This window comes from Aythya ferina (assembly GCF_964211825.1).
Source record: "Aythya ferina genome assembly, chromosome: 5".
Classification (NCBI taxonomy): Eukaryota; Metazoa; Chordata; class Aves; order Anseriformes; family Anatidae; genus Aythya; species Aythya ferina.
In genome coordinates, this window is record NC_140301.1 from 20,712,128 (window position 1) to 20,738,162 (window position 26,035).

The 26,035-nt window shown below is 37.5% G+C and overlaps 1 protein-coding gene and 1 long non-coding RNA gene across 12 annotated transcripts in view; one reads left to right on the top strand and one right to left on the bottom strand.

Annotated features, from left to right (window-relative positions):
- The window catches only part of NPAS3 (neuronal PAS domain protein 3), a 615,258-nt gene that overhangs the window by 441,674 nt on the left and 147,549 nt on the right, over positions 1-26,035 (bottom strand). The window lies entirely within an intron of this gene.
- LOC311437650 lies at positions 10,888-24,273 on the top strand. The gene is made up of 3 exons (XR_014693608.1): positions 10,888-11,004; positions 16,052-16,425; positions 23,967-24,273. It is a non-coding gene; the product is annotated as an uncharacterized lncRNA (long non-coding RNA).

The following is a 26,035-nucleotide window of genomic DNA, read 5'->3' on the forward strand; positions in this document are numbered from 1 at the left end:
AAGTCCACGTTGTCCTCTTACTTCTATTTCACCTTCATTCATAATAAATAAATAAATAGAAAAAACTATATAAGGGTTAAAATGCTTAGTCCCCCCCCCAAAGCAATGTTTCATATTTAACATTTTATAAAACAAACCCACTGCCTGCATCATCATGTCTCAGTGCATTAGTAGCACTGCATAAGTGTAACAAGTTAATAGAAATTCTTTCTACTCTCACTCTGTTACAAAGATTTTTTTCTTTAAGAAGGTTAAGTTGAAATTTTTCATGCTGGTTCTCAGTTGGTCCCCACAATGAAATTTTCTATGGAGACAGATAAAAATTCATCAATTTAATTTTTTTTATATATATATTTTTTTTGTTATATGACTGTATGAATTTTAGGTGCACAACACAAAGAGAAGCCATATGAAAAAGACATGATTTTGCTATATTTTCAGCAGTTCTGATACAGTAGGTTAAAAATGAAGTCCACACTGACTGCAAGAGGAGGAATGCCATCCTCATTCCACTCGCATGTATCAGTACTGACCATGTACATTATTGGGCACGTGTTTCCTGAAATGCCAAGAACAGCCTGTTGCCAGAGGTTACATATTCAACCCAGACCACAAACTGCCTCATACAGCAGTAATTGCTGTACAGGCTGTAGGTATGTGCCTATGTATATTAGTTTTGGGGCACTTGTAGCAGACCTGAGATCTAATTTCTAGATAAGTTTTCAGATATGGTATAGCCAAAGGTATTTCTCCTCAGAAACCAGTTTAATTATAGCCAGATGGTCCTGATGCTACAAGCCTTTTATGATCAAAGGAACAATATGCCAAAACTTCTCCTTAAAACAAACACATTATCAGTTGGAATCCTAAAACTGTAAAGAGCAACAAAAAGCCACACTTAACCAACAGCCTCAAAGCATTAACATTTAGACACGAATATCATGTTATACAATAATGCTTACTTCATCAGTAACATCCAGCTACAAGAAAGAGTAGCAATGTCCTAAATCCATCAGAGTGCATGTATCAAAGGCATTACTTAGCAGCGTTCTGAAATCCTGCACAACAGCCTCCCAGACTACACCTCCAACAAGGAGGCAAAGCTTACAAAAACAATTCCTCAGAAAGGGCTAGCTTGCTATGAAGTAAGGAACAGCAAAGCATGAAAGACAGCAAGTTCCAGCACTAAGGTCCCCTCTTTAAAAGGTACTTGCCTTGAGAATCCTCTTATATACTCAGCAGGTAAAACAACTCTCTTCAAAGACTCACAGGTCAAAAACAGAGGAATATTGTGATAATCTATTAACTGTTCTCACCATTAGGCAAGCCACGTAATGTTACCTAGTAATTCCAGCATTTTCCTCATAATTTGTGCTTAAATTAAAAAGTTTCTTTTGCAAAATATCAACCTTAATCCAGAAATGCCAAGACAAAGCAATTCTATTGCTAAGCAGCTGCAATGTTTAAATTAGCCTCACCATTAACATTTTTGTTTTATTTCCAGTTTCAACTTTGCTGACTTCAGCTTTCAGTCACTGAATCTTGCTATTCCTTTGTCCATTAAACAAAAGAAACTCCAAATATCTGCTATCTTTTTCCTGTCTGGGTAATTATGGGCCATGATCAAGTCAACCTTTAACCTTCCCTTTTTTGACAAGACTCAATTGACTAAACAAATTCAGTCATTGTATATTTTCCAGTCACGATTTCAGCAGTCTCTTTTTTCAATATTAGATCAACTAAAAATTTCCAACACGGGACATGGTAGCAATCATCAGTGGGTAACAGTTTTCCAAGTTCAATATTTCAATTAATATATTTAAAAATCGTTTTAGTCTTTATCTGAAATGGCATCATGCTGGATAACAGTAGCCTGCTACTCATAAGAAAAGTTACCTATTGATGGTATTTGTGTTTCAGAAATGGAAACATATCCAATAAGTTCCATAGGTAGTAAGGTAATAGGTAAAAAGAGAGAAAAACATTAATTCATTAACTCCAGATACCAACACCCTGCTTTCTCCCAGGCATCTAGAATTATCTCACTCTTATTCTAACTGATTCTCTGCAACCATTCTTCCATTTTATTTCTAAGGTGAAATAAAGGTAATGTGATCAGTTGCTCTGGATACACCCAGGCAAGGATTTCTTTCACACCACCCCAGAATTTTTGATGGGGTTAAAATGACAGAAATCAGAAACAAGATGAGACAGCATGTATAAGTTTATCATTTCCCTCAGCATGACATACGCATGTTTCACTACTCCAGGTTTATTTTCTTTTTTCTATTCCCTCAATGGACTAAATATCCTGACAGGGAAAGGCTCCCATGTTTCCCAGCACAGACCACTTAGATAGACCAGAATATCACTGATTTAGAACTATTCCATCCATCAACACCTTGTATAATCATAGAATTGTAGAATATCCTGAGTTGGAAGGGACACATAAGGATCATCAAGTCCAACTCCTGGCACTACACAGGTCTGCCCAAAAGTTTAGACCATGTGCACAGTCCAATCTCTTCTTAAATTCAGACAGGCTTGATGCAGTGACTACGTCCCCGGAGAGCCTGTTCCAGTGTGCAACCACCCTCTCAGTGAAGAACCTCTTCCTTCCTGATGTCCAGCCTAAACTCCCCTGCCTCAGCTTAACACCATTCCCACGCGTCCTATCACTGGTGTTTACAGAGGATAGCTCACCTGCCTCTCCACTCCCCCTCACAAAGAAGTTGTAGATAATAATATATAAAAAATAAAAATATATTAAAATATAAGAATAATACAACTTTATTCCCTACCCAGTCACAACATGAGGCTTTAAAGTTATTCTGCTTAAACTAATCTAACAGACAAACAATTCTCCTAACCTTCTGGCCATCTTCCCTAGTGCTGGACACATCACTGTGAGGCTGACCTGTGAAGGTGAACAGGGATGGAGAACTTTTAAGAGCACCAGCATGAATCACTGAGGGCACACAGCATAATTTGTCACAGATGGGCCGGTGACAGAGTATTACTATTCCTCAAAGGCTGAGAAAAAGCCTTCAGATTGCTGTTAGCCATCAAACCAGCACTGTGGTTCAACATGGGCCAGTTACTTCCAGGCCTCAAGAACATTTGTAGTGGTGTTCATGTTCCACATTTCAAGTCATCATCAAACTACTGAAGTTTTGGTGTGCCCAGACACACCTACCAAGTGAGCCTATACCATTAAATATTCCTATGAACATGATTTTAATAATGAACTCTTGAGAGTTTCCATAAGCCACCATTCACGCAGGTGTTCAAATCACATAGAGTAATTAACATGTCATTTTCAAAACCACACAGCCCTGGCATAATCCTTCTCCTAGACAAATGAAGCCCTGGAAGTTGTGTTTGAAAATGCCACCTTACTCTATTTAAAACCTGTCATCACTGGTATGAGCTCAGACAGGTAAACGAGAAATACTTTAGAGTCAAGAGAAAATAAGGCCAATATACCTGTAAACACTGCATGTTAATCTTGAAACTTACCTGTTGATAGATCCGCATGCTCATCAGAAGGGGAAAGAGGTGCAATGACTGCTAGATTGCTAGCAATAACTACTGAGTGATGCCTAAAACTAGCAATTGTACTGGGTTTGTGGGTGGGGGCTTAGCTACAGAAAAGAAAGACGAAAAGAAGGAACCATCACAAAGAGCTATTATACCTGACGGGCTCTACACAAGACAGATGAAATGTAAGCTTCAGTATTCAAAATAGAAAGGATACAATCATATGTCTGGTTAACTTACAGGAAATAGTTCCAGAGACAATTTTATACTAACTACAGTGATTTGAGCAATTTTTAAAAATAATACCAGCCAATTTCTCTCCATTATACTCTGCTGGCAGAAAATAAAACATTTTTCTTTGAAATGATTGCCTCTGGTTTTGTTAAATCATGCAGCCTGTCAACATGTGGTCACCAGTTTTACATGATCTTTCTGCTTTTCTGGAAAAGAATGAATTTGCAGTCTGATCCCTGATATAAATACGTAGTCTGGCATCAGTTAAATTTGTTATTATTACTACAAAAAAATCCAGGTAAGCAACTGCAATATTGTAATAAAAAAAAAATAAAAAAAAAAAAAAAAAAAAAAGCCAGAAGGATACAAGGATACATTTTCATTCATTTTCATTTCAAATAGAACAGGATTTTTGTTTTTATTAAACACTAGTCCTGGCAACTCCTGCTGCTGAAAAATTAAGAGTGGAACAAAAAATATAAGCAGAGTCTAATTCCATCACCAGATGTGTCTGCCCAACTCACACCAGTGATTTCAAAGGACAACATAGACCCTTAGTGTCAAGTGATTTCATAAGAGTAAATATTTGAAAAACAAAATGAGAAAAATTTGTGGAATCCTTCTTTTGGTACACAGTTGTTTCAACAAGCTCACAGCAGCTGAACAAATTAAATCTCCAACCTTTCGCTGTCAAGTGGGAATCATGTACTAATAATCCTATAACTGATGGGGACATGTGCTCATCTCAAAGTGACTAAATGTCTGGAAAAAAGTGAATGGAGAACAAGACCCCAGAAAGATAAAAACACACTAAATTTGACATTAATAAACTTATGTTGAATTAACCTTTATGAGACAGTTCGTTTTGCTGAGAGAATTTGCCTACTAAGAGTACTCTTTCTACACCGGGGTTTTGAAGCTTGCAGTCTTTTCTAAAATCTTTTGTATACTGGGTACAGCATACCTCATACACTTTCATCTCTACTTAGAAATGAAGAGAGACACAGCCAGTCTTTATAATTAAATCATGATGCTGACAACAGCAGTTGCTGTGATTTCATCTTATATAGCTACTGTTTGCATTCTTTGGAATGCCTACTTTCAAACACGATGGGAAAATTCATGCTATTAAGAACGAGGGAGAAAAAGTAGCTGAAGTGTTCCTCATAATGTAGGAGGAGTCGGTGTATCTGTGTGATGCTTAATGCCTTCAAGACACTTGAGTACTTCTCTGAGCAAGAAGGTTTACACTGTATCTTTAATAGGGTACAAATAGTAATTCCCACACCTAGCCTGCTGACAGGTACTACTGACATGACAAAATGGGATCTTGACTACTGTGCTCATATGACCTGTGGCAGAGACTACTGAAGATAGACCCATGCATACCAATCCTCCAGTTTGTGACTGTCTCTTGTAGCAGAATCAGAGAACAGGATTCTCATAATTGCCTCTAACATCCTGAGCATCCAGTCACCAATAGACCAAGAAACTTTTTCTACTACTTTTTAACTGAAACTTCCCTCAAAATAAACAGCCTTAGATTCTTTTATTAACAGCCAGTAAAAAAGAAGACATTAGGCTGATATGCAAGAAGAAAAAACATTTGAAGGAGATTTGGACAGTAAAAAGTAATGACTGGATGATGATAACCAAAGGAGCTAAATCAGGGCACAAGTTTGATTTTCAGCAACTTCAAGATTTGTTTAGACCTACAGCCTTCAAAAACAAAGAATTCTCGTGCCAATTTTAAAAGTCTTATTTAAAATATTTTATGAGTTCAGTTTACATTAAAATCTCAAATAAAATAGCATGGATGCTTTGTGTGGCCATCTGCTACTCTCATCAAGTGTCTCTAGTGACGAAAATGAGGATTCTAGTAGTTTTACTGTGGAGATAATTGAAGCCTTTCTAAGAATAATTTCTATTCAGTTCTTTAGAGCCAAATTTTGCCCTTGGATCTGCACTTTATCTTGTAATATTGGAACGTGGCTCTTGTTTGAGCAGTTAATATCAGGCTGTGGGTATAAAACATGAGCTACTAGTATTCTTTCATACTTTTGCAAATGATTACATAATTTGTATTATATATACTTGGCAGATGCTTTTGGGGACATGCTGACCATGTTTATACATTTAAACTGTATAAATACCACCTATATCAGAGGCTGACTGTCAGTGATCTGAGTTTCTAATTTGAGTCCTACCACTAATTTCTAGTATAATCAAGGGCAAAACACTTGACCCACACCCTCACAATATTAGCCCACTAGAAAAACTGCTCTGAGATTTAGGTTATGTGATATATTTTCAAATCCTCACAGATCCCAAACCTGCAAACTTTATTCGCCTGAAAGCAGTGCATTCATTTTAATGAGACTGTATAGAGATTTTTTACAAAAATCAGAATTTATGATTCAGGTCTATGCAGACAAGTCCATCCTATGGGGTTAGGTGACATTGAACTCTGATGTATCTGAACTGCAGTCCTGAAAACACACCTATAAAAAAGTGTGCACTTGATGTTGAACTGAAGATGAAAACCCTGCACCACACACTTTTAAAAACTGAAGTACATGAATCAGCCTCATTGCTATGGGATGCTGCCCTCCCACTGCTTTTCCTGCAGCTGCTGAAGCAATGTTCACATGAGCTGGGATTGTTCCAAAAAGCTGCTTTTCTTTCTTTCTTACAACTGCTTATCAGCTTTCTGATCGAACCCATATCACAGAATATCATACCATATCATGACACAGAAAATTGTTTCTACTCAGCTTTTCTCTCAGGATGTCTGAGAAAACCTGTGCTGACTTGATTTTGGGGAACATTTCTTCAAAGCTATTCTCCTTCCCCTAACATAGATAAAGCAGCCAAAGATTTTTTTTTATTTTTTTTTTAAAAGTGCATTCAGCTTTTTTATTGGAGAGTGAAAGGCAGATGAAGCGTTAGCCCTGGTACCCACCTCACCTTAGGCCAGCTAGGAATTCCTAATGCATAGTGAGTTCCCATCAGTCTCAGACTCCAGGGTGCACACAGACACACGTGTTAAAAACAAGGTGTAGACCCTAACTCTACCAGCTATATTAGCTAGTGTACTCTCCTTACACTACTGGGGGGGGGGGGGGGGGGGGGGAAGGAACACTTCCCCCCCCCCCCCCCCAAAAAAAACAAAAAAAAGAACAAAAGCAAAAATAACTGTGTAAAGCAAATAGAACAGACGTAGGAATCTGTTTCAAAGCACAGACTGCGTCCCCTTGACTTCACTGAAATATGTTTAGCCCTTCACTCGAAACAGCTGGACACCAGTGAATATAGGTATCATTTCATATACTACTGCAAATATGTTATATTTGGGAGCTGTTTACAGGAATAAATAACAAGGTCCTAGCTTCACAAACACATTAAACTGGCATAGGCTGTCATTACAGCTAAAAGAAATCACTTCACTTTCAACACCGGTACTGTATTCCCCCCTCTGCACCATCCTCTGACTTGGGAATTGGTGGTTAAGTGATTTTTACAGCGTTACTTTACAAGCTCCTTAATCCACTTTACCACATGGATGTATAAACATCCATATAGGCAAGGGTGGCACAGAATAAGCGAAAACACATTTCTAAGCACTGCCAACATAATATATTCATGAAGGAAAGGCGACGATAGGAGCAAGACGACATACTCAGCTGAAGCTGTCAGAACAATAAGGGTTGCCAGAATGTAAATGCCCACTTGGAGTCAGGCCAAAATTACCATTCCTTTAGAAATGCTTGCTTAGAAGTACGAACAGTGCTAAACATTAATAAACACAGCCAGTCAATATCTGAAATTCTCACTCAGATCCATCAGTAACCTAAGGCCACGCTGGGGCAGTGGTTTGTTTTGGACTTTGGTAGAACTCAACCGCATACTGAAACCACAGACATGGAAAAAAATAGATTTCAATATAATTGACAGCATATGTTTCTATATCTCTATTCAGTAGCTGATAGAAATAAATATTACACAGAGTGCCAGAGATAACCAAGGCAAATAAAATGCTCGCCAACTTTCTGAATTGCATTCTAATAGGATCTTAGAAGAGATGTAAGCCAGGTTCCTCAGAGCCACTGTTCACTTGATTTCTTTCCTTTCTTAGTGGTTTATGAGAAATATAGCAAAACTCACTTATTAATCACTTCTGCTTTTCAGGTGTTCTGCTTCTCAAAACACGTTGCTGTCTTGAAAGTTTTTTCAGATCAGTCTAACATTTTCCTCACTTGAATGCTTTATTTATTTATTTATAGTTCAAATATGCAAAGTCTTTGAATTAAACTAAAGTTTTCCTAATGCTGAATCCTGCTTAAAATCAGGATGATTTTAATCCTGCTTAAAATCAGGTTATACCTGATATAACTTTTTCACATGAGGCTGTTCAGATGTGTTGCCAATTGGGACCTGTCTGGCCTTACTGTTTATATATCTTTAAACCAGAGTTCCTAGATAATAAAAATCTAGCTTTTTATCATATTTTGTGGCTCTGTGACCTCCTTGGAGAACAGTAGCCATAAATTAATAAAAACATTATTTTAATCCATGCATTCAAGTACATTTTTCATTTTGTGTTAGAATATAATTAAGTTCATTTTAATATTTAATATTTAATGATAATCAGTGCCAAATAGTAATGATCTCTCATGCCTCTTTTCATGGATTAGTAACTGCACTAACTTCAAACTACACTTGCTGATATCAATGTTATGTGATAATCTATCTCTATGCAATTTGTGCACAACTTAACCACAAATGATCAAAGTTCATCCTTAACTCCCCTGTGCAGAGTTTGTCCCAATTTCAGAGCCAAGCACTGCATGCTCTGCTCTAGCTCATATCAGGTGACTATAGCCATTAGATGCCAAAAATGCAGCTGGAGATTGTCGTGACATCTGGTTCCCTGCAACACTCAGTTTCTCCTAAATTTGCACACCTCTGAGAGAAGCATATCCAGAAATGCAAACAGATTTTTTTTTTCTTAAAACATGAAGCTCCAAAATCAAGAATATTTAAAAATCTTAATTTGCAAAAAAGCATACAAATTAAATCCCTAAATATAGGGATTGTTCTAGTCTCCTTTCCTTCTCTAATCTACCTTTTACTGTAATCAGATATTCTTTTCCTGTCTTGGATTGTATCTGAATGACATTAGTTTAACAGAGAACAAAGTCAGCCTCATTAGGCCTTTTTTTTTTTTTGTCACCTTTCAGTGACAAACAATGCAAAGACCTTATTTTATTGATCCCAGCCCAGATACTGAAATTGCAAGCAGAAAAAAAAATAAAAATAAAAAAAAATTCTTAGAACCGCTGTTTCAAAGAACAGTAAAATTCACCTCTATTATTCAGCTTTCTATTTACATACCTAGACCCCCTTCCCCTCTATCAGTTATGTATCTGACTTTTGGCAAGTGCCTCTTCTATACATTCAGCAGCACCAGTGTAATAGGAGAATCCCTTTCTACTGATCAGCAAGTACTCCAGCCCTCAGGAGACAAGTTCACTCAGCGGACAAGTAAGCTTCACTATCCTTCTTTTGGCGCCTTTTACTCCCTTTGCCTCCAAACAAATGCATTCTGTGCAAGATGTATTCCTCATTACAAATGCTCATTGTCAGGGTAGTTGGCTTCGGTCAAAGCAACTTTCCACGAGCATGGACTAACTCTCTTGACTGTTTCCAGCTCTCTGGAATGAATGCCATCTTCTCCATACACCTCCCCCTGTTCTGTGAGCTCTGCTGTGACCCACAAACTTCAGGCTGGGTGGGAAGATGCATAGCTGACCAAGATACTGTGTTCAAACAAAAACACTTTTTTTTTTTTTTTTTTAAACAATCCTGCAAACTGATTATACACAGACTGAGCTCTGCTCCTTCCTGTCTTGGGTTCCTATAAAGCTTTACATATATTTGGGTGCACATATGCCCTGCTTTTCTGCTCTCAAGCTACCATCTGGGGGTTTGGATAGTGACAGCGCATATCTGGCCTTTTGACTTTAAGACATCCAGAAAGGATAAAGGGAAAGCAGTCTGATGGGAACAGATTGAATGTCTCTGGCAGCACAAAGTGGAGATCAGGGTCAGTTTGGATGGGAGATAAGTTGGGAGATCTCAGAAAAGATGCACCTGTTCCTCATCAAAGGTACATCTTCCCTTTTTGCCCTCCATGCCATTTGATTACTGCCTAGTTTGAGCAGCCTGGCATGCTCTAGCCCTTCATGCTCTGGGATAGCCAAAAGGCAAGCTCAGAGGTAATAGGAAGAAAAGTGGATACTGGAAGCAAGTCACCTCAGAGCTTATAGGTATATATCAGATGACAGGATAACTTGTGTGATGTTGTGGGAGGCATCTGCTATATACCACCTGACCAAAAAAAAAGAAAAAAAATTAGGTGATACCTTATTCATAGAACTAGGGGAAGCTTCACAATTGTTGACTTTATATTCATAGATAAGTCTGTGGAGTAAATCCTTCCAAAAGCCACTTCCAGGCACAGGAAGTGCTTGGTGACTGGGAACAGCAAGCATGAATTAGCAAGACCAAGTAATGTCTGATCAACTCAACAGCTTCTTTTGAGAAGATGGGCAAAGGTAGAGCAATGACATTGTTTACCTTGACTTCAGAAACATCTCCAACACTCTCTTAAATAGCCCTTCCAGCCAAACTGGTGAGATATGGACTGGATAAGTGCACAGTAAGGTGGGTGGACGGCCATCAAGCTAAATACAGGGCAGCAGTGCATAATGTATCAAGAGAGGCTGAGAGAACCAAGTTTATTCAACCTCAGGAACAGAGTGCTAAAGAGAGGTCACTGCTATCAACACCCATTGACAGGACAATACAAAGAAGACGGAACCAGACTCTGCAAAGGCGCACGGTAACAGGAGGAGAGGCAAGCACAAACTGTAACACAGGAAATTCCAATTAAATATCAGACACCCCCCCCAAAGTAGATAAGCATTAGAACAAGTTGCTCAGAGAAGCCTGAAGAGTCTCTATTCATGAAGATACTGAAAATCTGACTGGGTAAACACTAAGCAAGATGTGCTGTTTGGCCCTGCTTTGAGCAGGTGACCTCCAAAGATCATTCCAACCTGACCTATGCCATGTGGAAGACTAAGGCACAAGGGACCAGCTGCAGAGAAATCAGGCCCTGTAGCAACTGTCTGGGAGTGCTGTGTAGAAGTCCCCTCCCCAAAAGAGGTATGCCCCATGTCCTTTCCTCCCTTCTACATGTTCCACAAATGGATTGACTCTCCCAACAATCCTGAGACACAAGACTGACCGTTGCAGCTGGGCTTCTGCAAATGCTTCTGCCCCTTTACTGCTATTCCAGAAAGGCACAATATTTAACCATAGCTCCCTATAATTTCTCAAATAGAGAACAGCAACATTTAGAACAAAAAGCCAGATATGCAGCCCTAATCCACCTTGCTATTGCTTCAAAAAATTCTTTATTCACATGGCTCTCCCTCACCCTAGAAAGGGCTGTCTAATGTAAGTCCCCAGTGAAGGGAGAGGTGGAAAACCTTGTGACCCCATTTAGATTAATCTTTCTCACCTCCTAACCTTGGATTAGGGGCATACCCTTCCCTCATTATTAGCACTTTAAATTAAGAACAGATAAGGCGAGAGATAAGACATGCTCAAATATGCCACTGTCACAAAAAGTGAATACAGTAACTATAAAAATCAAGCAATAGTGATTCTGTGAATAGTGTATTTCCATTCTTTCACAATACATGATTAGTAGTGATAATTTCAGAGCTCCAATTCACCACTAATTCAAAAGCTACATTTTATGACAGCAAAAAGCAGAGGCCATATGAGTAAGCTTTGCAGATGGTCCAAAAAAGTTATTTAATTCTTCATCAGCTAGTAATAAACAGCTGCATTCTTGTGTCTTTTCTGCTTTTGTTTGATGTGCTACAATGTATAAGCTCATTTCATGAAAAACTGAGAACATACAGAATATTCAAAATACATTGTACTGAAATTGTTACTTAATTGGAGATAACGCAAAATGGCAAAATACGACTTATAAAACATATGGAAGACTTGAGACTGTAAGATGAAATTGAAAGAATTTGCAGTCTTCTTAACAGCTCAATTTACTTGAATGAAAAAGAATAGGCTTAAAAGGAAAAAGTTTTCATATTCAGTGCAAGACAAATTCTAACATGGTTCTTTGATCACATTTTACAGATGTTCTTTGAATTATTTTATAGATGTCCCCAAATCAGTTATTTGTAAGAAACAACCCCCCCTCAAAAAACAAACAAACAAGCAAACAAAAAAAATAGTATAAGAAATTCAAGTGTGCATATGCCTTAATAGTTATATTATCCCCCTGCTCCCACACCCTGTGTAATTGTAGCATAGCCTACACTGGCAGAAGAGGGGAAAAATTGCATTACATTTATTCCCCAAATGGAATAAACTATTAGACCTCTTTTCTGGTACTATTCCATTCACTTTCCAGTGAAGTATAGCTAAGTACAGCAGCCGTAGAAGTATTAGTGAGGGATGTGATTTTTTTCCATACTTTTAGCAAATACATTTATTCCAGCAGGGGATACACCAGCAAAAGTTTGGTTGCTTAAAGAGTATCCAGCCAAACATCTGACATCACTTCATTTTTATTTCATTTCAAAGTAATACCTTTTTTTTTTCTTCAGATGCAAAAGAATGATTGAATGATTTAGTAAATTAGTCACAAAATCAATAGCAATGTTCACAAAGCACTATCAAACACTAATTTAAAATATAATCAAGTATACATAGATAAAATCTCATTATCAGTAAAATGGAAGATTTAGAGTTAGTTTTAACAGTTTACAGAATCATACATTTCAACCGAGCATATATTTTAAACTATTCTTTCATGAAATATGAAAAGGTAAGAAAACATTCAATAAATTTAGTGGTGTGACTTTTTGAAAACTGTTAAGTTAAAAATCTCGATTTTGTGCAGTAGCCACCATTACTAAAATGTTTGAGTATTTCTATTCACCTGCAAATCCTCATTTTTGGCTAGTTAACCAGCAGTTGAATTCACAGCTGGCAGTTAGGCAAACAATTACCTAATCTGCATGAGAACTGCTGAAGTTTAAACATTTGGATCTAGAGAGTACATTGCACTGTTGCTATAAAGAATTGCATGGTCAGATTCTTTACTATTCACAACGTTAGCACAATCAGGCCTTTTTTTTTTTTTTTCTCTCTTACTGTTAAGGAAGGTCTTTGATACTGAACTATTTCAGTGAAATGGATTCTTACTAAACTGAAAATCAAATTTTATTGAATTATATCGTATTTCCATTGTCATAGAACCGTGAGAAACAGAATATTGTTCAACCTTTGATTCATTGTTATTGTTTTTTAAAGCAGGAACCTCAGAAAACAGTTAACACAAAAGAATTTGTCTGCTGAAGAACAAACTTCAATCTTCCAAGCACTTTTTATGGGGGGGGGGGACCTGATTGATTATTCTCATCTTGATATGCATAGATGCAAAGTATGTCCTTCTCCCTGGAGCATGCATTGGCATCTGAAGCAGAACATGTGGAGGTAACAGCTTTTCAGGCATCAGAAATGACAGAAGCAGGAGCACAGGTAGACTCTTTGGATACAGTTTTTTGACCCATATTCAATTAATCCATGTGGTTCCTGTGCTTTACCCAACACTAGAAGCCGCACAGAAATCGTACCAGCTTTCATAATACAGTCTTGTGCAATTTCTTCCTTTTAGAAAAAGACCACTTCCACATTTACAGAAAATTGTAATAGGATGCTGCCTTCCAAATAATACACCAGGGCTTTGTCTCCACAGCAAGCAGAGGTGCGAATGTGTGAATGCAGGCAGACCAAAGCTAGCTGCGATATGAATGATGGTAACATCACATATCACCAGTCCCAGAGCGCTGAAGAGAGGCAACCAGCCGGGCATTTGCATATTTGGGCACTTAACATGCACTGAAATCCGTGCTGCTATAGCTTGATGGCTTTTGGTGGAAACTAGTTTGGGTATGCCTGTGAATGCTACAGTCACACCTATAACGGCAGAGGAGAAGTAGCCTATGATAAGTGGCTAGAAAATGTGTTTCGTCTAGGCAACAGATTACTGGCAAAATAAGCATGTGGATGTATTCACACATCATACACGTATACGCACATACTTTCCTACGCATACATAAGAGATCTTTGTTTCTAACTTGGAAAGAAAAAGCCACACTGGATTATTTAATTTCAAAGAGCAGTTTTTAGGGATCACTTTGGGTGCTTGATCTTTGCATGCACATAATATAAATGAGTGCATCACAAAATGACTCTAATGGGGAAAGCAGAGCTTGGAACCATGACCTGATCTGCCCACTGTCGTTTATATCACTCCCAGACACCTAGATTATAGAAACTTTGGGTGTCAAAATGTGTTTAGCTCAGTCGATACTTGATTGATTTATGCCAAGAATTCAAATACGACACTCAACATAAGTTGTTCCACTTATTTTTGTAGTCTCTCAGTAAAGTCCGCAATGGAGTTTAGGGGGCACCTACTCTATCAGCTGCATTTACCAAACAGATGAAGCAAACAATGACCACACAGCAGTGCCACAAAAACACACGTCTTTTAAGAATGTTTCTACAAGGGACTTTGCAGGATTCAGGCAACATACTGCTCACTGTTAAATGTGTTTCTCTCTCCATGTTAATTTAATAGAGAGTACGATTAAACATATTCTCCCTGGCTTCCCTGACATACACAAACACAGACCACCCCACAATTTTAGAAAATAATCATTGTGTTCTCAGCAAATTCAACTCAAAATAAAACTGATGGCCTAATATTTTGAATACTGCAGCTTGTGCAACTGCAAGTATTAGGACAATCTTTTTCCTTGTTTATTTACTTAGAAAAAGAAGCAAGAGTTCTACTGAAGGGTTCAAGAGTACCAGAAAGCAAAAGCAAGTCACATATAACACTGTACAGATTAGTTCTATATTAACATTTCTTAAATAAAAAGCAGGGTTGGGTCCTACCTAATACATTGCCAGGTACCAAGTGCTAGTTCCTCTCCATTTGCTCTAACAGCTACTTTCAAAAACAATGCTGTTCTATTAGTAGTAGTAGTCACAGTGCAACAAAAGCGAAATAAATTACATTTGCAGGTTGCTACCTTGTGTTCTTGCTCCCTTGAGCAGAAATATTTCCGGTGAGCTTGATTCCACAGGATGTTTAAATAGATAAATAAATAAATAAACAATTAGAAGCTCATGACCAGCATCACTGAGGTCAATTAACCTATTTATGTTTAAAGTTACGTACATGTCTAAGTGCTTTTCTGGACCACAGCCCACATTAGCTTTCATTTTATACAAAAAATACAGTGAACTATTTATTAAAATAAGACACCATCTTAAGGGATATTGTGAATCATGTCAGAGTTCTGGGTTTGATACATCCCTCTTAACTAATAACTCTGCTCAGAAGCTTATTGGGATCCTGTTCAGAAATAGTGTATTTTAGACACACAATGTCAGTAGTGTACAATAACCTCTATAGAACAAGTATACAGGAAACTACAGAGAACCTGGAGTACAAGCTCAGTATTTCACTGCCTTAAGACAAGTATTAAACAAGCATAATTGTAGATGAGAATGTGTTTGCAAATCGCCTCAGGAGACTCAAATTCTTATTTCAGTGAGGATTTTTGGAAGAGATTAGGGAAAGAACAAATTAATCAAGGGAAAATTCCCATAAACAGAAGAGAAACTCAAGAACATGGAATATTATGAACAGATTCCAAATTAATTTCTCAAACTGATTGCAAAAAGATTTGGCAATGCATGTAAATTAATCTAAAACATGAATGTCTCCAGAAATATATATATATATATAAAATAACCTTCAGGTTATATGTAACTGCTACCCACACTTAAAAAAAAAAATGAAAAAAAATCCTTTCCCGTTTCTCATGTAAAAAATACCTTTCAGGACTGATGTTGCTGTTACACTTATTTGAAAATTTGGATATTAAGGATTTGGTTCTTTTAAGTCATAATGTGGGATGAAATGTGACTATTTAGTGATTTATTCTTAATAGTATTTCACAGAATCATTCGTTAGATGTTAATTTCTAATCCAGAATAAAATAGTCTTTTAAGTGTTAACACCTCACAAGATAATTCTATTTTTTCATGATGTTTTAACTTTTCTGAAAACTGAATGCTCACTTCTCTTTCATTTCAGGATGCATATCACCTAGGTATGGAAAGTTTCTGCTTGGGGCTCCTTAACACCTGAAGAAAAGCAGCCGAGCTGCCTGAACAAGAGGCGAGAGCCCATCCTGAAGGCCAGCAATCATGGGGAATGACTGCAGAAGAAAAAAAAATACATCAGTGTTCTTCAGTAAGGAGACAGGAGGAGAGGGAAAAAATATAAAAAGATGAGGAAATAAGGATAAGAAAGAGTGGACCACATTCTGATCAATGCGTGAGCAGGATGGGAGAGACGTTTGCATCTACTACCATGATGGATCTAAGTAAATCCATAGACAACCACTTGAAAAATCCTGTACATCATCTTATCCAGGAATCCCATACAGCATCTTATACAGCAATGCAGTAAGTGTGGCTCAGGTACACCTCTGAAAATGCACACACACACACACACAAGATATTATTTCAGTACTCAGTGAAGGATTTTAAATCAAGTACATCTGACTTAATCCCACAACATTCCTAAAGATAAGAAATATTAGAAAAGCTCCCTGAATCCCTTGTACGTGGGGTTTCATGGAGTTTGCCAAATTTGGAAAAAAAGTCTCAAAATATTCGTAGTAGTCCCAGTATCAGGGTATTGTAATGCAGTAAATTATGAAACACTGAAACACTAACTGTCCATTTAGTACCATCAATGCTGTATGTGCCATTTCTACCAAACTAGAAAGAAAGACTGAAAACACCTGACTTCCATAAATTCATGACACAAAAAAGAACAAACTGATCAGAGGATAAAATCATACTAAATATATACAAACTCAATGGCTTCTGAGCATCATTGTTGGTAAAACCATATACTGTAATTATTTCTCTGAAGTCAGCATGACACCACAGAGTGCTAAATATTCATCCTTTGGAATAAATATGAATCTAGAACTATTCATCTTTTTTTCAAATAGCTGACATGCTGCATAAACAGAAAGTATATATGTTTTTTTAAAAGTAAACAATACAATAAGTAAAATGATTTATTATGCAATTTATCTCTTTCCATCTCTGTTCTGTTCATAATTCAGATCCACACAGGGCAGTTCATATACCATTAATATTTCCCAGATGTGTTTGACTTTAAGGCTATGATCATTTTAAATGTTTTAAAATGTATGCCATTTATCATTAGTGTTATGGCGGTGTCATTCGCATTATTACAGTTAAGGTTGTGTCAGCAGTTCTATAAGCCTGTATTTTCAGGGGTTCAGAACTTGGCAGTGAGAAGTGGCTACAGACTGAAACCTGGCATAAAGCATCCTGGCTTGGGAGCAATTAAATTTATTTCTGAAAAGGCTAACAAAGGATTTGGTCTTGAAATTCTGCAAAAAGGGAAAGAAATCCATTCATGGTTTTAAGACACAAGTTCAGCTTGCTATTGCACAAACACAGATAAAGGTGCAAGAATGTCCTGGAGGAGGCAGTGTGCTGGTGAGCTAGTGAAAGTAGGGACAAACTACTGCTTTTCTGAGAAACTCAGCTTTGCATATCTCTTATTTCAAACAATCAATCAAATATTATCAGAGCAACTCAGCAACATCCATAGCATCTGGAATTAAATGAGTATAAATTTTGCTCATGACTTATATTAGAATGTATAGTTTGAGCGTGCATTACCTGAAAGTGTCTTCCCACTTGGTGATAGCAGAATAAGGTTTAATTTAAATGCTCATGTTCTATTGGCAACTTCACTGACCTTCCACTTCTGATCTATCTTATCATAGACAAGATAGACATGTTGGATCAACAGGCAGAGGCCAATAGGATGAGGTTCAAGTGCTGTGTCCTGCACTTTGGCCACAGCCACACCAATGCTTGGGGCAGAGTGGCTGAAAAGCTGTGCAGAAGGAAAAGGATCAGGGGGGTTGGTTGATGCTTGTCTGAACATGAGCTGGCAGTGTGCTCAGGTGACCAAGAAGGCCAACAGCCTCCTGGCTTGTATCAGGAATAGTGCAGCCAGCAGGACCACAGAGGTGATCGTACCCCTGTACTCAGCTCAGATGAGGCCATGCCTTGAGTGCTGTGTTCAGTTTGGGGCCCCTCAGGACAAGAAGGACATCAAAGGCCCTAGAGCATGCCCAGAGAAGGGCTACTAAGGTGGTGAAGGGCCTGGAACACAAGTCCTATGAGCTGCAGCTGAGGGAACTGGGGTTGTTTAACCTGGAGAAAAGGAGGCTCAGGGGAGACCTTATTGCTTTCTACAGCTACCTGAAAAAAAGGGGAGCCGGGGGTTGGCTTCTTCTTGTAGATAACTAGCAATAGGACTAGAGGGAATGGCCTCAAGTTGTGACAGGGGAGGTTCAGGTTGGAAATGAGAAAATTCTTTTTAGAATAGTTAGGCATTGGAACAGTTTTCCCAGGGACATGGTGGAGTCACTATCCCTGAGGGTGTTTGAGGAAAGGCTGGATGTGGTGGTTAGGGACATGGCTTAGTGGGTGATAGTGGTGGTTGGGGGATGGTTGGACCAGATGATGATGGAGGGTCTTTTCCGAACTTAGTGGTTCTATGATATATTTAGGAGACCAGGCATATCTGTAAACATTTTACATCTCTAGACCCAACATGATTTCTCAGCTAAAGGACTAAAACTAATTTAAAATTTGCCAGCTGCACAGTGAGAAGGGTTGGACTACTTAACATTGCCATTGGTTTCTTTTTTCTACACACTGCTAGCTCCCATGCTGTAGTAAACTAAATTTGACCTTCTGTGAGCAATTCCTACTGCCAGTTACAAACTTCAGATTCACCAGCTATGTTATTTTTCCTTCTTCTACTGGCTCAACCCCGTGACAAGAAAAGAATGCTTTTCAAGGCCTACTTTCAGAACCCTAATTCCCTGAATTCCCCTTTTTCCCTTCTTTCCAAACACAGCTTTTGTGAAGCCAGAGTTCAGGGCCCAGCCCCAGAGGAATCATTTATTTTTTCCTGCTGGAATTGACTGCCCAGTCTTCCTTTCAGTCTCACCCAGCAGATCTCCACACTTCCAAGCCTGCAAATCTTTATTCTTGATACTGTGGTTTTATTTTCCTTTGCCTTTCTATTCACTTTGACATGACCCATTCCATGTACATCAATAGGATCCATGCTCCAGTGTTGTCTTTACAGTCACCTACGTGAAGGTTACACCACTTGAAAAGTAAGCTGCTAATGCCCTGCCGCTTCTTGCGCAATCTGTTATTGCTGCTCCCCTATCCCCACCTGCACTAGCTACCAGGAAATTGGCTCCCACTGTCTCTTAAGACTGCATGACTCCACACTGCTAATATCTCACTACTTATTCCTCTCCTGTTACCACAGCAGTACTCTGGATGAAGTTTTGCTTTTAACTCTCAGCAAGAAAAATAAAATAAAATTCTTTGTCAGAACTCAGTGTCAATTCCTGACAAAATGCAATGGTTGTCCTTAATCAAACCCTCTTTTATGGATGCAGACTGAAGATCTCTTAGCAGGAAGGCTGAACATTTCTGATTAGGACATAGAAACTTCTTGTTACCCTTCTTACCAAGCAGTCTCTCCACAACTAGTCATGTTATTCACGAGTTCTTACATCTTGTGCCCTGCACTGTTGCAATATACATTAAAATTAAAAAAAAAAAAAAAATGATTTGAGCTTTTCAAATGACACTTGGAAACTCAGGCTTTATCACTGAGAACACCACTCTTGTGTGAGCAAGGGAAAGAACCTATTATTCAGCTGTCTGGTAAAACATGATTGAGTAATAACTGATTATCAAATATTTTACGTGCAGATTCTCCTTACATTCCACCAGAGGGCTACAGAACTCCCATAATGCTGAAAAAAAAAAAAATAAATACAAAGTTTCCAACCCTTCCAAAGTAAATGATATTATAATGTTATTTCCAATTTGCCGTGAGTGTAGTTTTCAACAGATTTGAAGAAAAGTCAAGAAATTCAGCAGAGACTTCTATCATTTAGCAATTGGAAAAAATATATTCTCAGAGTAAAATTTGAAACAGGTCATATTTAAATGGTGGTTTCAACACGTCTGGAGCACTGTCCATGGGCCATGTTTCCATTTCTGCATTCACACAAAATGGAAAATTACTTCCCCTTACTTTTAATTTTTCACCTACTCTGCACATCTACCACAGATTTTCACCTTGCACTTTATCCATGTTAAAAGTCTCCATTCGCATTTCGGAGCAGTTGTTTTTCTCTTGTACAAGATGTTTTTACTTTTCATTTCAAAGGTGTTTTGAAATGAAACCTTACTGCTTCTAGATACATGCCATATACCCTTCCCTGCTATTGAATGCTCTTAATTCTTTCACCATGAGTTGGAATAAGGAACGGCGACGCATTCAGGAATGAGGATTAAATTTAAAGATGGAGGGAAGGAACAGAAAACAAACGTGCATCTTGGGTAAATGATGACATAAAATGTTCTTGAGGTAAAGAATGAGGTCATGAGTAACTTCTTCCACAAAGCTTAATACATGCTGATTTTCCTTTTGTAGAATTGGACTTAAGTTTCCTCAGCTCTCATCAACGTAAATTGACAGCCAAATAAAACATATTGAGATCCTAGGTTTAAGTTATGCCAAAAACTAATCCTAGGTAGGTAGAGTGACAGTAAAAGAAGAATTGATCCTTAATCTCCACCTAGCAATATGTTCAGAGCAATGAATAGCAATCAGTTTAACCTCTTTTTATTCTATACAACACACTGACCATTTCATTTTTGTTCCATGTGCTACCCAGCATTAACTCCCCCTCCATTACAAATATGTGGATCAACACCATTCATGCTGTCAGTTATGAAATAGTAAGATATCTCTCTTCATTTCACACACAAAGAGAAGTTAAATGTATGAATCCAACAAGTAAGGCTAATCATTCTTTCACACTATTTTTTCCTTTCAAATTGGTAAAGAGCCCAAACACCAACTTAAAGCAGACATGTCTCCGAGATAAATGTGGTCTAAACTAAATACTTTCCTCCTTGCAATATCAATGTTTACAACCAGTAAAAGCCTAAAGCAGCAAGGATCAGGTTTCTTTTAAATGCAAAGAGAACAAACCTATTGTACAATTTGATTGACATAAGAGGACAATTTAAAGATATATTGTATTCTTTTCAGGTTCTGCTGCTACATTTGCCAAACTATAGATAGATAAAATCTGGAGGTTATAGCATAAATACAACAAGCAAAATATTTTATATTTGCTTTTAGCATTACAATTCAAAGGCAAGTAGAACTGCATAGCTCCATGTATGAGCCCTAAAGCTACCCTAAGCTACAACTGGTTGCTCTAGAAGCAATGGAACAAATTCTGTAGTCACCATAGAAGTCCTATGGAATGTAGTTTCCCACTGTTTTGCAACAGTGCATTGGAATAATTATAAAGTAGCCATAGCCTTCACCGTTATAACTGGTGCATCAAAAATATACATGCCCTGACATGCTTCTAAAGAGAAAATTTTTTTCTTTCCTCACACAATGAAGCTTCCTACTGACATATAAAAATACCTTTATACGTAAGATGTGTTCTATCATTAGATACGTTAGGTTAGATATAACATTCTGTCCCATCATGACTGAAGATTAGCAAGCTTCTCTCCACTTGCCCCAGATTCCATTTTAGCCTAATGTTCAATGATTCCATACTTAAATAAACCACAAAGCTCAAAAAAGGAAGATACCCTGACATCTGTACAAGAATCCTGGCAACCTATACTGTATTCTGTCTTCACAGGTTGAACACAATTTCTCTAGAAAGATTAAGATTATTAAGATTAACTGTCATAAATTCCAACTGGTTTCTGTCACAAATTCCAACTGGTTTCTGGAATCAAACCACCTCCGGATTGATTTATGAGATTTATTTAATGCAGAAACCAACTTCTATGTTTCCTATTTAGTTTTTACTCTTAATGAAGAAACATAGTTTACACACAAGCTAGAAGAAAGATTCTTATGTCAATGCCATTTTTGTAATGTCAGAAAGAATTAGGCAATATTTACTTTATTCACATTCATGAAATTTTATACCAGCCAGGCAAGGAGAGATTGATAACAAAAGTATCTTTTAAAGGGCCTTCATACAATTTTGCATCCTGGTCACTGTTGCTATCAAAGAGTTGTACAATCTCTCCCCTGGAGCTGTTAACAGAAATCCCAAATTTTGCCAGGTGAAATCAGTGGGATTATACAATCAAGAGAAAATTTGTCTGAGCAGACACGAGCTTAAAAAAACAAAACAAAACAAAAAAAACACAGTGCTATCACAAGGCATAGTTAATAACTTGAAATGAACAGAGAAACTGGGCATTACCAAATAATTTAGTTGTTTTTTTTTTTTTTTTTTTTTTTTTAGTAATGTAAAACACATTCAGACTTTCTCACTGATCTGTGTCTGGTGTTGTTCCTGTGAAATAGCTCAATTACAACTGGAATTAGGTATTAAACCAGTTAAGCAGATTCATTTCAAACATTGTTTGTATGTTTGATAAAGTTAGCAATACTATAAGCTACTGAGTATTACTATGAGTAGTACTACTCCTTTACATACACTCTTCACATCACAACTGCACCCTCTGCCCTGATACAACAGTGTTGGAGTGTTGTTGGCTTTGGAAGGTGGCTGTTAGAGATTGTTTTAACTCAAAAGCAGAGTTAGCATGGAAAGATGGGATACACTTTTTTTTTTTTTTAGCATAATGCTGGTTCAGCTATTAGTGAAAGGGGACAGTAAAAAGTAAGAACACTGCAGGATCAGTTTACACAGGATACTAACTTTAAAAGAGATAAATTAGACAACACACAGATTTCTTAAGTGCTAGATTAAAACCTTCAACAGCAAATCTCATCATTTTGAAATATTTGACTGTGCAAAGTAAGAGAACCTTTTTTTAAAAAAAGAATCCTGTCATTTCTTTCCTCCTCATAAGCACTGCCAGTTTCCCAATGCTCTTTTGACAGTATAATCAGTCAATTCAATCAGAGAAATTCTATAGTACAATGGTAATTTTCTTTCACTTTTTTTTTCTCCCTTTACACTGTCAATTCAAACCACCTGCTGTAAGCATTGATGTGGAACGGCTTAGTATTAGCTCTGAAATTAGTACCAGTCCCCAGTTAAATACCTGGCACATTCAGTGTGGGACAGACACTGCTAATGGCACATAAACCCATCAGCTGCAATCGGCACATTAGTTGAACAAGTTTCTCTCCAAGCCATTCAGAGAAAGCACCTTGCTGGTATTACTGCACTAGGCTTAAAAGTGAGACTAAGAAAGATGATTTGAGGAGGGAGGAGAACAAACATAGCCCCAGACCTATGTTTTAAATAGGAAATCTCTGAGAATCTACTCTTAAATACCTTAGGTAGCTTCCTATGGCAACACTTAGTTCAAGCAACACAGCTCTCAAAATATATTTCAAGGTACAAAGCATAGAAAAAGAATGGAGCACTGTTTTCAATTAGGAGAGCCAAGCACAAATTAATGACACAATATAAGAATTTCATCTCTTCTTAAATTCTAACACTGGTCTTCAACGATACATACTAACTTCAATCAAACAAACATTTAAAAAAAAAAAAAACTATTAAATCCAATATCTTACAAATCCATCAGTTCTCCTGCCCTATTTAGCTCAGCAGGTAGGTCCATGTGCATGAGTCAGTCAGCAATGATGAAAGGCATTTACTATAGACTCCTCACAGGGTCATCAATGGACAACCTGTACAAGATTTATGCTTTAAATAATAAATGAACTAAACACCTTGAAGTAATTGGCTGTGTGAAGCCTCACACTAGGCCAGATAGCTCAACTGTACAAAGTAAAATAAGATTAAATAATAAATGAACAGTGCAGAGGTTTTCTAACCAAACTAATTCTACAAGATTTTTTTTTTTTTTTTTTTAAGTGCAGGTTGTTCATGAGCTGAGATGCTTTCAAGACTTCATGCTGGTGTCAGGGGGCCAGCCTTCTTCTTTGTCAACAGTAACTACCTCAGAGGCCCATATTCTTTCTGGTGATGAGGCTAGGAACTCGGTGCTCTCCTCTCCTGTGCAAGATAATGCAAGCAGCCTATACAACAATGGATGTATGTCAGGACTTCAAGTGCTCATTCTCCATTTCAACTTTTATTTATTTATTTTATAAAGATTGAACTCATCAAGATTTTGACCACACCAGTGGGGAAAATTTGAGCAAACTCCAAGAAAATTTTCATCCAGTCATTAACTCATTCATAAATGTACAAATTCTTCACTGGTGGGATTACATGTATAACACAGTCATGGGATTTACCTACAGAGGTTATAACATAGGAATTCACATTCAACAATTTTTCAACATTTAATACTGGCAAGGGTTTCTAAAACATCTTCCAATGGCAGACTAACATTCTAGCTGACAGCCTTCCACAGAAATTCCCTCTCAAATATGATGCTGCGGGCCATCTCGTTCTCAGTTCACAGTAACATAAATCTCCGTTAAAACTACGGCTTTATTATCCATATAAGTACTAGTGTAAAATATTTAAATTAGTTTGCAAAGCCTCTTTTAATACAATCAAGCAGTTTAAAGCTAGTCACAGACACCAGTGGGTCACAGGCAGACTGCCCCAGATTTGTCTTCTAAAACAAAGCAAATTCATTTCATTTTGTTGCTAGTCACAAAGCCCACGAACAAAAACTACAGATAATAGACATTTTAGGGTGAAGAAATAGCTTGACAGGAAGAAAGTAGAAATATATTTAAAGGGTTTATAGGCCAGTTCTCAGCTGGTAGAAAGTGGCTTAGTTCCAATAATCTAAAGAGTTTCCCAGATCTACAGAAAACAAACTTTATGAAATGTACCTTCAGTAAAAGTGCACAATTTCTCAAAAAAAGAATTCATATTTCTGGCTTAGACTTTTGTTGTGTCTCTGAAATGCCTGAATTTCAAGATGTACTTCTGGCTCCTTTATTTTAAATGCGTTAGAAAGGCTTCTGTTAAGAATGCTGAATTAGATGTGTGGTCCTGAAGTTCTGGTATGCTCACATCCTCCCCTCAACTCATAATTTCTACAAAAGCTTGCTTGAAAGGTATCTCATGGAGAATCTATACATTGCAAAGCAGTAGTTCTGAGGGTTTCATTCGCAATCCACATCTAGGCTCCAGACCCCACAATTGGAAACTACTGCTCTAGAGCAGAACAGAAGTACCTCAGAATTTAAACCAGCACGGTGATACAAATAACAAAAAGACAAGGGGTGGGGAGAAGGAAAGAAAAGATGTATCAAATGTGGAAATAGGGAATACAAAACTTAGAAATAATTTTTAAAATGTTTCAAAGAACTGTAATGAAATGTTAAAGCCACCCCCTTTAATGCACACACAAGCAGTATAAATGCAACTGATCTAAAGTCTCTGTGACCTTGGCAGTCTTACAGGGGTAATCTTCACATAAGATGAATTATTCCTGAACAATTGCTCTAATGCATTAGGCACAAGCATCCTGTCCTTCAATAGTAGGCATGCTTGTCTTTTCACATCCTTATTTCAGAACAAACGTATTTATTAAGAACAAAGCAAGGTAAAAAGGAAAAAAAGAAAAAAAGAAAAAAAAAGATTACACTCTGCAAATATATACAACAATAAAAGCATGAACAAATTTGTTATAGTCCATAGAGCTGGAATTATGTCGCAGAATGTTGCAGAATAAACTTTATGGATGATTTCAGAACATAGAATAACTTTCAGCAAAGATTACTGCCCTGTTCACAGAAAATATACTGCATCCAAACTTCTAAGAAAAAGTTCTCAGGAAAATCAGTAGCTAAAGAACAAACAGTTCAAGCTTGCTGTTGACTTGGGTATGTCCCACAAACACTAACTCACAAACTATCTCAAGCTTGTTATGAGGACTGATATTTTGACATCCTCCTGTGTTGAGTTCATTCATACACTAGTCAAAAAAGTAACAATTCACCATACAGCAGTAGAAA